This window comes from Bombina bombina, chromosome 4 (genome assembly GCF_027579735.1).
Source record: "Bombina bombina isolate aBomBom1 chromosome 4, aBomBom1.pri, whole genome shotgun sequence".
In the NCBI taxonomy this organism is placed as follows: domain Eukaryota; kingdom Metazoa; phylum Chordata; class Amphibia; order Anura; family Bombinatoridae; genus Bombina; species Bombina bombina.
The window spans coordinates 619477852-619490029 of record NC_069502.1 but is presented as its reverse complement, the minus strand read 5'-3'; positions in this window follow the sequence as shown (position 1 = coordinate 619490029).

Below are 12178 nucleotides of genomic sequence, written 5' to 3'. Positions count from 1 at the left end.
TAAAATAAATATTAATCCTAAAATAGCTATAATATAATTATAATTTATAGTGTAGCTATATTAGGATTTTTTTTACAGGTAAGTATTTAGCTTTAAATAGGAATTATTTATTTAATAAGAGATAATTAATTTCGTTAGATGTAAATTATATTTAACTTAGGGGGGTGTTAGTGTTATGGTTAGACTTCGCTTTAGGGGTTAATACATTTATTAGAATAGCGGTGAGCTCCAGTCGGCAGATTAGGGGTTAATAATTGAAGTTAGGTGTCGGCGATGTTAGGGAGGGCAGATTAGGGGTTAATACTATTTATTATAGGGTTAGTGAGGCGGATTAGGGGTTAATAACTTTATTATAGTAGCGCTCAGGTCCGGTCGGCAGATTAGGGGTTAATAAGTGTAGGCAGGTGGAGGCGACGTTGTGGGGGGCAGATTAGGGGTTAATAAATATAATATAGGGGTCGGCGATGTTAGGGCAGCAGATTAGGGGTACATAGGGATAATGTAAGTAGCAGCGGTTTACGGAGCGGCAAATTAGGGGTTAATAATAATATGCAGGGGTCAGCGATAGCGGGGGCGGCAGAATAGGGGTTAATAAGTGTAAGGTTAGGGGTGTTTAGACTCGGGGTACATGTTAGAGTGTTAGGTGCAGACGTAGGAAGTGTTTCCGCATAGCAAACAATGGGGCTGCGTTAGGAGCTGAACGCGGCTTTTTTTGCAGGTGTTAGGTTTTTTTTCAGCTCAAACAGCCCCATTGTTTCCTATGGGGGAATCGTGCACGAGCACGTTTTTGAGGCTGGCTGCGTCCGTAAGCAACTCTGGTATCGAGAGTTGAAGCTGCGTTAAATATGCTCTACGCTCCTTTTTTGGAGCCTAACGCAGCCTTTATGTGGACTCTCAATACCAGAGTTATTTTTATGGTGCGGCCAGAAAAAAGCCGGCGTTAGCTACGCGGGTCCTTACCAACAAAACTCTAAATCTAGCCGTAAGATAGCTACAATGTAACTATTAGTTATATTGTAGCTAGCTTATGGTTTATTTTATAGGTAAGTATTTAGTTTTAAATAGGAATAATTTAGTTAATTGTAGTCATTTTATTTAGATTTATTTAAATTATATTTAAGTTAGGGGGTTTTAGGGTTAGGGTTAGACTTAGGTTTAGGGGTTAATAACCTTATTATAGTGGCGTCGTCGTTGGGGCGGAAGATTGGGGGTTAATAAATGTAAGTAGGTGGTGGCGATGTTAGGGCCGGCAGATTAGGGGTTAATAATATTTAACTAGTGTTTGCGATGCATGAGTGTGGCCGTTTAGGGGTTAATATTGTTATTATAGTGGCGGCGATATCCGGTTCGGCAGATTAGGGGTTAAAATATTTATTTTAGTGTTTGCGATGTGGGGGGGCTCGGTTTAGGGGTTAATAGGTAGTTTATGGGTGTTAGTGTACTTTTTAGCACTTTAGTTAAGAGTTTTATGCTACGGCGTTGTAGTGTAAAACTCTTAACTGTTGACTTTTAAATGCAGTATCAGGCTTGATAGGAGAGGGTCTACCGCTCACTTTTGGTCAGACTTGTAATACCGGCGCTATGCAAGTCCTATTGAAAATATAGGATATGCAATTGACGTAAGTGGATTTGCGGTATTTCCGAGTCTGGCCAAAAAAGTGAGCGGTACACCTGTACCTGCAAGACTCGTAATACCAGCGGGCATTAAAAAGCAGCGTTAGGACCTCTTAACGCTGCTTTTTAACCCTAACACACAACTCGTAATCTAGACAATAGAAATCAATGCACCCAACATTTAGTCTTGTCATTTATTCCAAAGGTCATGGAGACATTATGGGCCAGATTATGAGTTGCACGCAAACAGGTGTGAGCAAAGGGGTTTATCGCAAGTGATGTATTGGAGTCCAACAATCTCATTAGCTACCGAATAAACATATGCAAACTTAAAGGGACAGTAAAGGCATAATTAGACATTCATGATTTAGACAGAGCATACAATTTTAAACAACTTTCTAATTTACTTTTCTTTCTTCTCTTGTTATTCATTGCTGAAAGGTTTATCTAGGAAAGTGCAGAAGCAGCAAAGAACCTAGGTTCTAGCTGCTGATTGGTGGCTGCATATATATATATATATATATATACTGATGGTCGTTGGCTCACCAAGGAGTTCAGTTAGAAACCAGTAGCGCATTGCTGCTCCTTACACAAATGATACCAAGAGAATGAAGTAAATTTGATAATAGAAGTAAACTACCCTAAATCAGTTGTGTTTCATGTCCCTTTAAATGTCTCTTATCAAACAAAACAAACAATAATATTTTAATTATCATTAATAGGGGCTGTTAGCACCAAAAGCACACAGAAAACTAATGCCACAAAAGGGACAAATAATTGCCAGACCCAAGCATGGCATTATTATAGTATAATGTGTAAAACTGATTATATAGAACAGTTTGACATTTGAAGTTTCTATTTGATTATTTATATTGAATTTATATGCACAGTGTGAATTTTTTAAAGGCAAAATCCATCTATTAAAGACATCTACTAAGAATTTAAACTAGAATACATTAAAACAATCAATAAAAATGTTATTTTACATTTCTGCACTTACTGAAATGCAAAAATATGTTACAAATGTATTTCTCTGAACTTTCACAATTTAGCAGAAACCATTTTAAATGCTTTCGTATATATTTTGAGACGTGAACAAGGCCTCATTTATGCCTTCATGTGAATGAAAGTAGATGTGGAGATTGGCATGTAACACATATTGTTCTATGGTCATATGGGAATTCTATGACTGGAATGGCCTGAGCAATATAATATTGAGAAATGTATTAGTATGTAATATTGGCACTGTTGAAAACTTTTCACATTTCTAAGTTTGGTTCAACTCTGGAATATTAAAGGTGTTAAAACAAAAATGAAATTGGGAGCAAATGATTATCAGCCAAAAAACGCTTCTATTCTAGCAGCCCTTTTACTTTTCGCATTGAATAGCAGACAAATATCCTTCCAAAAGCATAGAAATTGTCTATGTATTTTATTATGTAGAAGAACATGCTGATCACAAAAATATTCTGAATTTGTGAGACACCAGAGACAAGCACAAGAGGGCACTGCTCTGCTATGAGAGGAAATATAAACTCCACAATATTAACTGACTTGGCTGAAGAATTAATTCAGTTGTGAAGTTGTGAACACGTAAAATATGTTACATTTTATAGAGAAATGATAGACAGACAGACAGACAGACAGATAATAAATAGATATATAGACAGACGGACAGACAGAAATTGATAGATAGATTGACATATAGATAATAGATAGATATATAGACAGACAGACAAACAGAAACTGATATACAGACAAACAGACAGACAGACAGATAGATAGATAGATAGATAGATAGATAGATAAACAGATAAATAGATAGAGTGGATGGACAGAAGGACAGATAGACAGACAGAGACGGACAGACAGATCGTTTGGATAGTTTATAGGTAGATAGACAGATAGATAATGTTCAGCCATGTTGTATATGTTTTATTATATTTGTAGTTTATTGTTTAATTATTATCTAGGAAGTGTTTGTATAAAGGTTTAATGGTCCAATTAAGTAGAAAATTGTGCAAAAACATCATCAGAATCATTTACTCCTTAACGACCCATCATTGGTCTTTTAAAGCGACTTTTTTTTTTAAAAGTGCGCACTATTTCAGGAGGCCTGCAAGAGACCTACCCACGCTATTAAAGCCCAATAAACCCTTAATGACCAGCCACATACAAGGTAAGTCATGGTCGTTAAGGGGTTAAGAGAGACCTAAAAACTTAGCATCTTTATTATTTAGACTGAAAATACAGAATAACATTAATATTGACTAAATCCGTGATAAAAACCTAGATATGCTATAAAAAAGAGGCCAATGTGTATTTGCAGAAGGACAATACTGTTAAAGGGACATTGTACACTAGATTTTTCTTTGCATAAACGTTTTGTAGATGATCCATTGATATAGCCCTATATCCGAAAGTATTTTTGAAACAATATATACTTTTGCTTAGTTTTTAAAAATATTGTTCTGATTTTCAGACTCCTAACCAAGCCCCTGCTTTCTCCTGTTTGTGTAATGGGTCTTCTCATATGCAGGGGAGGGGAGAAGGGTCTGATCTTCCTGCTTTCTCAGCCCTTTTCAGTTGATGTCCCAGCCTAACCTCATCCACAGTGCTAAACTGGCAGTTTCTACGTTTTTAAAAGATTTTAAAGTAGATTTTTAGATCACTATCTGTGCATATTCTTCTTTATAGTAGTTTCTACTACATGCAGATATATGAAAATTGGTGTATAATGCCCCTTTAAATAAAAAATGCCAAAAAAACAACAAAAAATTGCTTAATGAGTGTTTTCTGATGGGTTGCAAGGATTTTCAGCTACATAGGTAAAGACATATTTTGCTGCACCCTCCTCAAGAAATTATATACCCTGCCATTGCTGTTTCTTAACAAAATGTTTTAGGGATGTGTTCAGCAGCTATAGATAACTACAAAAGAAGACAGTGGCGTCACAATGGCCTAGTACCACCAGCACAAGTGCAAGAGATAGCAAAACAAACAGGTACTCACAAACGTGATGCACCCTAAGGTGCTAGTGGGGCAGGCTGCAACTTTAGCAGCAGTCCAGCTTACTAAACAGAAACCGGCTCTTGTCCAATCAAAGGAATATCCACAGGGTCTTAAACTCTTATTCTGAAAATATAAAATTGGCCACCATAGCCTAGTACAGTATAACAAGGCAGATTTGTAAGGTAAAAAAACACACTTACAAAATGTAAAGCACCTACAGGTGCAATATAGACGGACTGGGACTTCACAGCCGCCCAGCTGACTGCACTCCTGCCCAGCAGATGTAACTCTCAAAACCAAGGTTCAAGATGATGATATCCAAATAACACCAGCAAGTGTATAGAATAAAAACAATTTTCTTTATTAACAGCGACGCATTTCTCAGCCGCTATGTGGCTGTTTCCTCAGGCTAATACATAAAAAAATTAAAAAATACACTTGCTACTTATAGGGTGTGAACCCATCTGATAGGTTAATTAGGTAATGAAAGCCATCTGTGTTTCTAGGCCTCCTTTTGGTTTCACTGTCATGTGATGTATGGTAAATAACACTGGCCATATACATAAAATTGTGAACAATATGTATAATACATTAAATGAGAAGATATATCAAACACAGTATTACAATAAAGTATCCTATGCACGCAATGATTGTTGTTATACATACATATTAGAATTTACACAGCATCATATGCTCGTCTTTATACAAACCCCAAACAAACCAAAGAAAAACTTTTTCTATTTATAAGAAAAAGAGATACAAGACTACGTTAAATACAGGTAATCATATTTACGGTCCACAGCAAAAGTGAACTCACCAAGAATAGTGAATATGACGAATAAATGTATACAATAAACTTGAGCTATATACAATTGTGTCCCGCTTTATAGCAATATACAAAACGCATCTACTAAACGATTATTGAGCCTGATGGTCATCACGCTGCCATTAAACTTCTCTATCGTTCTTACTAACCCTAAACAAAGAGGATGTGTGATCTGCAAACCAATCACAAGTCACTTGTTCAGAAGATGATTGATAAAGAAATGGTTGAGAGATCACCATAGGTCAGATAGCAGTCATACCCCCACTGTGTCATCTTCTATGTACACATCTACACTCAGAGCTTATGATCGGAACAGCCAATAGAATGCGAGCTCAATCTGATTGGCTGATTGGATCAGCCAATCGGATTGAACTTGATTCTGATTGGCTGATTCCATCAGCCAATCAGAATATTCCTACCTTAATTCCGATTGGCTGATAGAATCCTATCAGCCAATCGGAATTCGAGGGACGCCATCTTGGATGACGTCATTTAAAGGAACCGTCATTCGTCGTTCAGTCGTCGGCCAGGATGGATGTTCCGCGTCTGAGGTCTTCAGGATGCTGCCGCTCCGCTCCAGATGGATGTCGATAGAAGATGCCGCCTGGATGAAGACTTCAATCGGATGGAAGACCTCTTCTGCCCCGCTTGGATGAAGACTTCAATCGGATGGAAGACCTCTTCTGCCCCGCTTGGATGAAGACTTCTACCGGATCATGGACATCTTCAGCCCCCCACTTGGGCTTGGATCAGGACATCGGAGGAGCTCTTCTGGACCGATCGGTGAACCTGGTATGGTGAAGACAAGGTAGGAAGATCTTCAGGGGCTTAGTATTAGGTTTATTTAAGGGGGGTTTGGGTTAGATTAGGGGTATGTGGGTGGTGGGTTGTAATGTTTGGGGGGGGTATTGTATGTTTTTTTTTACAGGCAAAAGAGCTGAACTTCTTGGGGCATGCCCCGCAAAGGGCCCTGTTCAGGGCTGGTAAGGTAAAAGAGCTTTTAACTTTAGTAATTTAGAATAGGGTAGGGCATTTTTTATTTTGGGGGGCTTTGTTATTTTATTAGGGGGCTTAGAGTAGGTGTAATTAGTTTAAAATTGTTGTAATATTTTTCTTATGTTTGTAAATATTTTTTTATTTTTTGTACTTTAGTTAGTTTATTTCATTGTAGTTATTTGTAGATATTGTATTTAATTAATGTATTGATAGTGTAGTGTTAGGTTTAATTGTAGGTAATTGTAGGTATTTTATTTAATTAATTTAATGATAGTATAGTGTTAGGTTTAATTGTAACTTAGGTTAGGATTTATTTTACAGGTAATTTTGTAATTATTTTAACTAGGTAACTATTAAATAGTTCTTAACTATTTAATAGCTATTGTACCTGGTTAAAATAATTACAAAGTTGCCTGTAAAATAAATATTAATCCTAAAATAGCTACAATTTAATTATAATTTATATTGTAGCTATATTAGGGTTTATTTTACAGGTAAGTATTTAGCTTTAAATAGGAATAATTTATTTAATAAGATTTAATTAATTTCGTTAGATTAAAATTATATTTAATTTAGGGGGGTGTTAGTGTTAGGGTTAGACTTAGCTTTAGGGGTTAATACATTTATTAGAATAGCGGTGAGCTCCGGTCGGCAGATTAGGGGTTAATAATTGAAGTTAGGTGTCGGCGATGTTAGGGAGGGCAGATTAGGGGTTAATACTATTTATTATAGGGTTAGTGAGGTGGATTAGGGGTTAATAACTTTATTATAGTAGCGGTGCGGTCCGCTCGGCAGATTAGGGGTTAATAAGTGTAAGCAGGTGGAGGCGACGTTGAGGGGGGCAGATTAGGGGTTAATAAATATAATATAGGGGTCGGCGGTGTTAGGGGCAGCAGATTAGAGGTACATAGCTATAATGTAGGTGGCGGCGCTTTGCGGTCGGCAGATTAGGGGTTAATTATTGTAGGTAGCTGGCGGCGACGTTGTGGGGGGCAGATTAGGGGTTAATAAATATAATACAGGAGTCGGCGGTGTTAGGGGCAGCAAATTAGGGGTACATAAGTATAACGTAGGTGACGGTCGGCAGATTAGGGGTTAAAAAATTTAATCGAGTGGCGGCGATGTGGGGGGACCTCGGTTTAGGGGTACATAGGTAGTTTATGGGTGTTAGTGTACTTTAGAGTACAGTAGTTAAGAGCTTTATGAACCGGCGTTAGCCCAGAAAGCTCTTAACTACTGACTTTTTTCCTGCGGCTGGAGTTTTGTCGTTAGATTTCTAACGCTCACTTCAGACACGACTCTAAATACCGGAGTTAGAAAAATCCCATTGAAAAGATAGGATACGCAATTTACATAAGGGGATCTGCGGTATGGAAAAGTCGCGGCTGAAAAGTGAGCGTTAGACCCTTTTTTGAGTGATTCCAAATACCGGAGTTAGCCTAAAACCAGCGTTAGGAGCCTCTAACGCTGGTTTTCACGGCTACCGCCAAACTCCAAATCTAGGCCTATGGGCTTTGAAATTTGTCTTCATATTATGGGCATGTTGTCTATAATGACAGAGAAAATAGATTTATGTTATCACATAAAATTCTTGACTGTTATTCTGATTTATTATAACTATAATAGCTATAGTGGTTAACTTATGCATGACATAATGTAGCTAGGTGGTGGCTCTGCAAAACATAGCTAATAAGTGGTGGCTCTGCATAATGAAAACACACCTGTTTTCTTTTTTCACCATTATACCTAGACTGATACTAGCATGTCTAACAGGAACATTTATCAAGCTGCAGGCAGACAAGTTCTCAAGCAGAGAACCTATTCAACTGCAATTGGAAAAATTTAAAACTCAGAAGAGAACTGTTGTTCAATCCTTCCCCTATCTCTTGGGCAGCTAAATGTTTTAGAGCAAGCCTATTAATTACCTAAAACAAGCACGTTTGAGGTGATTTATCTCTGCCACTTAGAATAAGAAGCAAAGACTGTTTCTTAAATATATTGTTGCAGACTCACTCTTGCAAGTCTGAACTGCAAGTTCTCAGAAGCTGCAAATGCATATCGATAAATTATCCTATGAGCAGGGGTGAAATGAGCAGCCAGGCAAGAGGTCAATAACTTGTTCTATGGCGATTTACAATGTGCTTAGAGTAATGTGGCTGCACTTCACTGACGGGGCCAAAAGAAGGTAAAATAGATTGTCTGGGGTTGCCATGTTCCTTGTTCAGCAAGGGATTGCCTGGTATTTTGGGACTAGACTGACTTTGTTAGGCGGGATCAAACTGATATACTTCAGGAAATTTCCTCTCTGTGAAAAGTACAAATGGGCTAAAAGAAGCTGCTCCCAGGTGGTAAATCATCATGGAACAAGCTATTGAGCTGTTAGTTCCTGAGAGAGCACTTCTCTTTCTGTATGTATTTGTAATATGACCCTAGGAGAGTATCCCTAAGGGTGATGAGGAAACCAGTCAGGCAATAGGACCTGGACCGAGGGCCTGGCACATAAGGGGGCCTGCTAGTGGCATTGTCCCAAAGGCCCCCCAGGGAGGCTCCTGATTGTGCTGCTTATACTTACAGTCACAGCTGACTAAGGCCTAGATTTAGAGTTTGGCGGTAGCCGTGAAAACCAGCGTTAGAGGCTCCTAACGCTGGTTTTAGGCTACCGCCGGTATTTGGAGTCAGTCAGGAAAGGGTCTAACGCTCACTTTTCAGCCGCGACTTTTCCATACCGCAGATCCCCTTACGTCAATTGCGTATCCTATCTTTTCAATGGGATCTTTCTAACTCCGGTATTTAGAGTCTGAAGTGAGCGTTAGAAATCTAACGACAAAACTCCAGCCGCAGAAAAAAGTCAGTAGTTAAGAGCTTTCTGGGCTAACGCCGGTTTATAATGCTCTTAACTACTGTGTTCTAAAGTACACTAACACCCATAAACTACCTATGTACCCCTAAACCGAGGTCCCCCCACATCACGGCCACTCGATTAAATTTTTTTAACCCCTAATCTGCCGACCGCCACCTACGTTATACTTATGTACCCCTAATCTGCTGCCACTAACACCTCCGACCCCTATATTATATTTATTAACCCCTAACCTGCCCCCCACAACGTCGCCGCCAGCTACCTACAATAATTAACCCCTAATCTGCCGACCGCCACCTACGTTATACTTATGTACCCCTAATCTGCTGCCCCTAACACCGCCGACCCCTATATTATATTTATTAACCCCTAATCTGCCCCCCTCAACGTCGCCTCCACCTGCCTATACTTATTAACCCCTAATCTGCCGAGCGGACCGTACCGCTACTATAATAAAGTTATTAACCCCTAATCCGCCTCACTCCCGCCTCAATAACCCTATAATAAATAGTATTAACCCCTAATCTGCCCTCCCTAACATCGCCAACACCTAACTTCAATTATTAACCCCTAATCTGCCGACCGAATATCGCCGCTACTGTAATAAATGGATTAACCCCTAAAGCTAAGTCTAACCCTAACCCTAACACCCCCCTAAGTTAAATATAATTTAAATCTAACGAAATAAATTAACTCTTATTAAATTAATTATTCCTATTTAAATCTAAATACTTACCTGTAAAATAAACCCTAATATAGCTACAATATAAATTATAATTATATTATAGCTATTTTAGGATTTATATTTATTTTACAGGTAACTTTGTATTTATTTTAACCAGGTACAATAGCTATTAAATAGTTAAGAACTATTTAATAGCTAAAATAGTTAAAATAATTACAAATTTACCTGTAAAATAAATCCTAACCTAAGTTACAATTAAACCTAACACTACACTATCAATAAATAAATTAAATAAAATACCTACAATTACCTACAATTAAACCTAACACTACACTATCAACAAATTAATTAAATACAATATCTACAAATAAATACAATTAAATAAACTAACTAAAGTACAAAAAATAAAAAAGAACTAAGTTACAAAAAATAAAAAAATATTTACAAACATTAGAAAAATATTACAACAATTTTAAACTAATTACACCTACTCTAAGCCCCCTAATAAAATAACAAAGACCCCCAAAATAAAAAAATGCCCTACCCTATTCTAAATTACAAAAGTTCAAAGCTCTTTTACCTTACCAGCCCTGAACAGGGTCCTTTGCGGGGCATGCCCCAAGAAATTCAGCTCTTTTGCCTGTAAAAAAACACATACAATACCCCCCCCCAACATTACAACCCACCACCCACATACCCCTAATCTAACCCAAACCCCCCTTAAATAAACCTAACACTAAGCCCCTGAAGATCTTCCTACCTTGTCTTCACCTCACCGGGTATCACACAGATCCGTCCTGGCTCCGATATCTTCATCCAACCCAAGCGGGGGCTAGACATCCATCATGCGACGGCTGAAGAAGTCCAGAAGAGGGTCCAAAGTCTTCATCCTATCTGGGAAGAAGAGTAGATCCGGACCGGCAACCATCTTCTTCCAAGCGGCATCTTCTATCTTAATCCGATGAGGACCGGCTCCATCGTGAAGACCTCCAGTGCGGACCCATCTTCTTTAATAGCTACCTAGTTAAAATAATTACAAAATTACCTTTAAAATAAATCCTAACCTAAGTTACAATTAAACCTAACACTACACTAGCAATAAATTAATTAAATACAATACCTACAAATAACTACAATTAAATAAACTAACTAAAGTACAAAAAATAAAAAAGAACTAAGTTACAAAAAATAAAAAAATATTTACAAACATTAGAAAAATATTACAACAATTTTAAACTAATTACACCTACTCTAAGCCCCCTAATAAAATAACAAAGACCCCCAAAATAAAAAAATGCCCTACCCTATTCTAAAATAAAAACGTACAAAGCTCTTTTACCTTACCAGCCCTGAGAAGGGCCCTTTGCGGGGCATGCCCCAAAGAATTCAGCTCTTTTGCCTGTAAAAAAAAACATATAATACCCCCTCCCAACATTACAACCCACCACCCACATACCCCTAATCTAACCCAAACCCCCCTTAAATAAACCTAACACTAAGCCCCTGAAGATCTTCCTACCTTGTCTTTACCTCACCGTGTCCCGATCTGTCCAGAAGAGGGTCCGAAGTCTTGATCCAAGCCCAAGCGGGGGGCTGAAGAGTGACGTCCATCCTCGGGCTGAAGTCTGGATCCAATCGGCGGCTGAAGAACTCCATCATCGGTCTGAAGTCGGAAGTCCATCATCGGGATGAAGTCTTCTATCAAGCCGCATCTTCAATCTTCTTTCTTCTGGAGCGGAGCGGAGCCATCTTCTTTCCAACCGACGCGGATCCAACCTCTTCAACCGACGCCTACTCGCCGAATGACGGTTCCTTTAAATGACGTCATCCAAGATGGCGTCCCTTGAATTCCGATTGGCTGATAGGATTCTATCAGCCAATCAGAATTAAGGTAGGAATATTCTGATTGGCTGATGGAATCAGCCAATCAGAATCAAGTTCAATCCGATTGGCTGATCCAATCAGCCAATCAGATTGAGCTTGCATTCTATTGGCTGTTCCGATCAGCCAATAGAATGCGAGCTCAATCTGATTGGCTGATTGGATCAGCCAATCGGATTGAACTTGATTCTGATTGGCTGATTCCATCAGCCAATCAGAATTTTCCTACCTTAATTCCGATTGGCTGATAGAATCCTATCAGCCAATCGGAATTCGAGGGACACCATCTTGGATGACGTCCCTT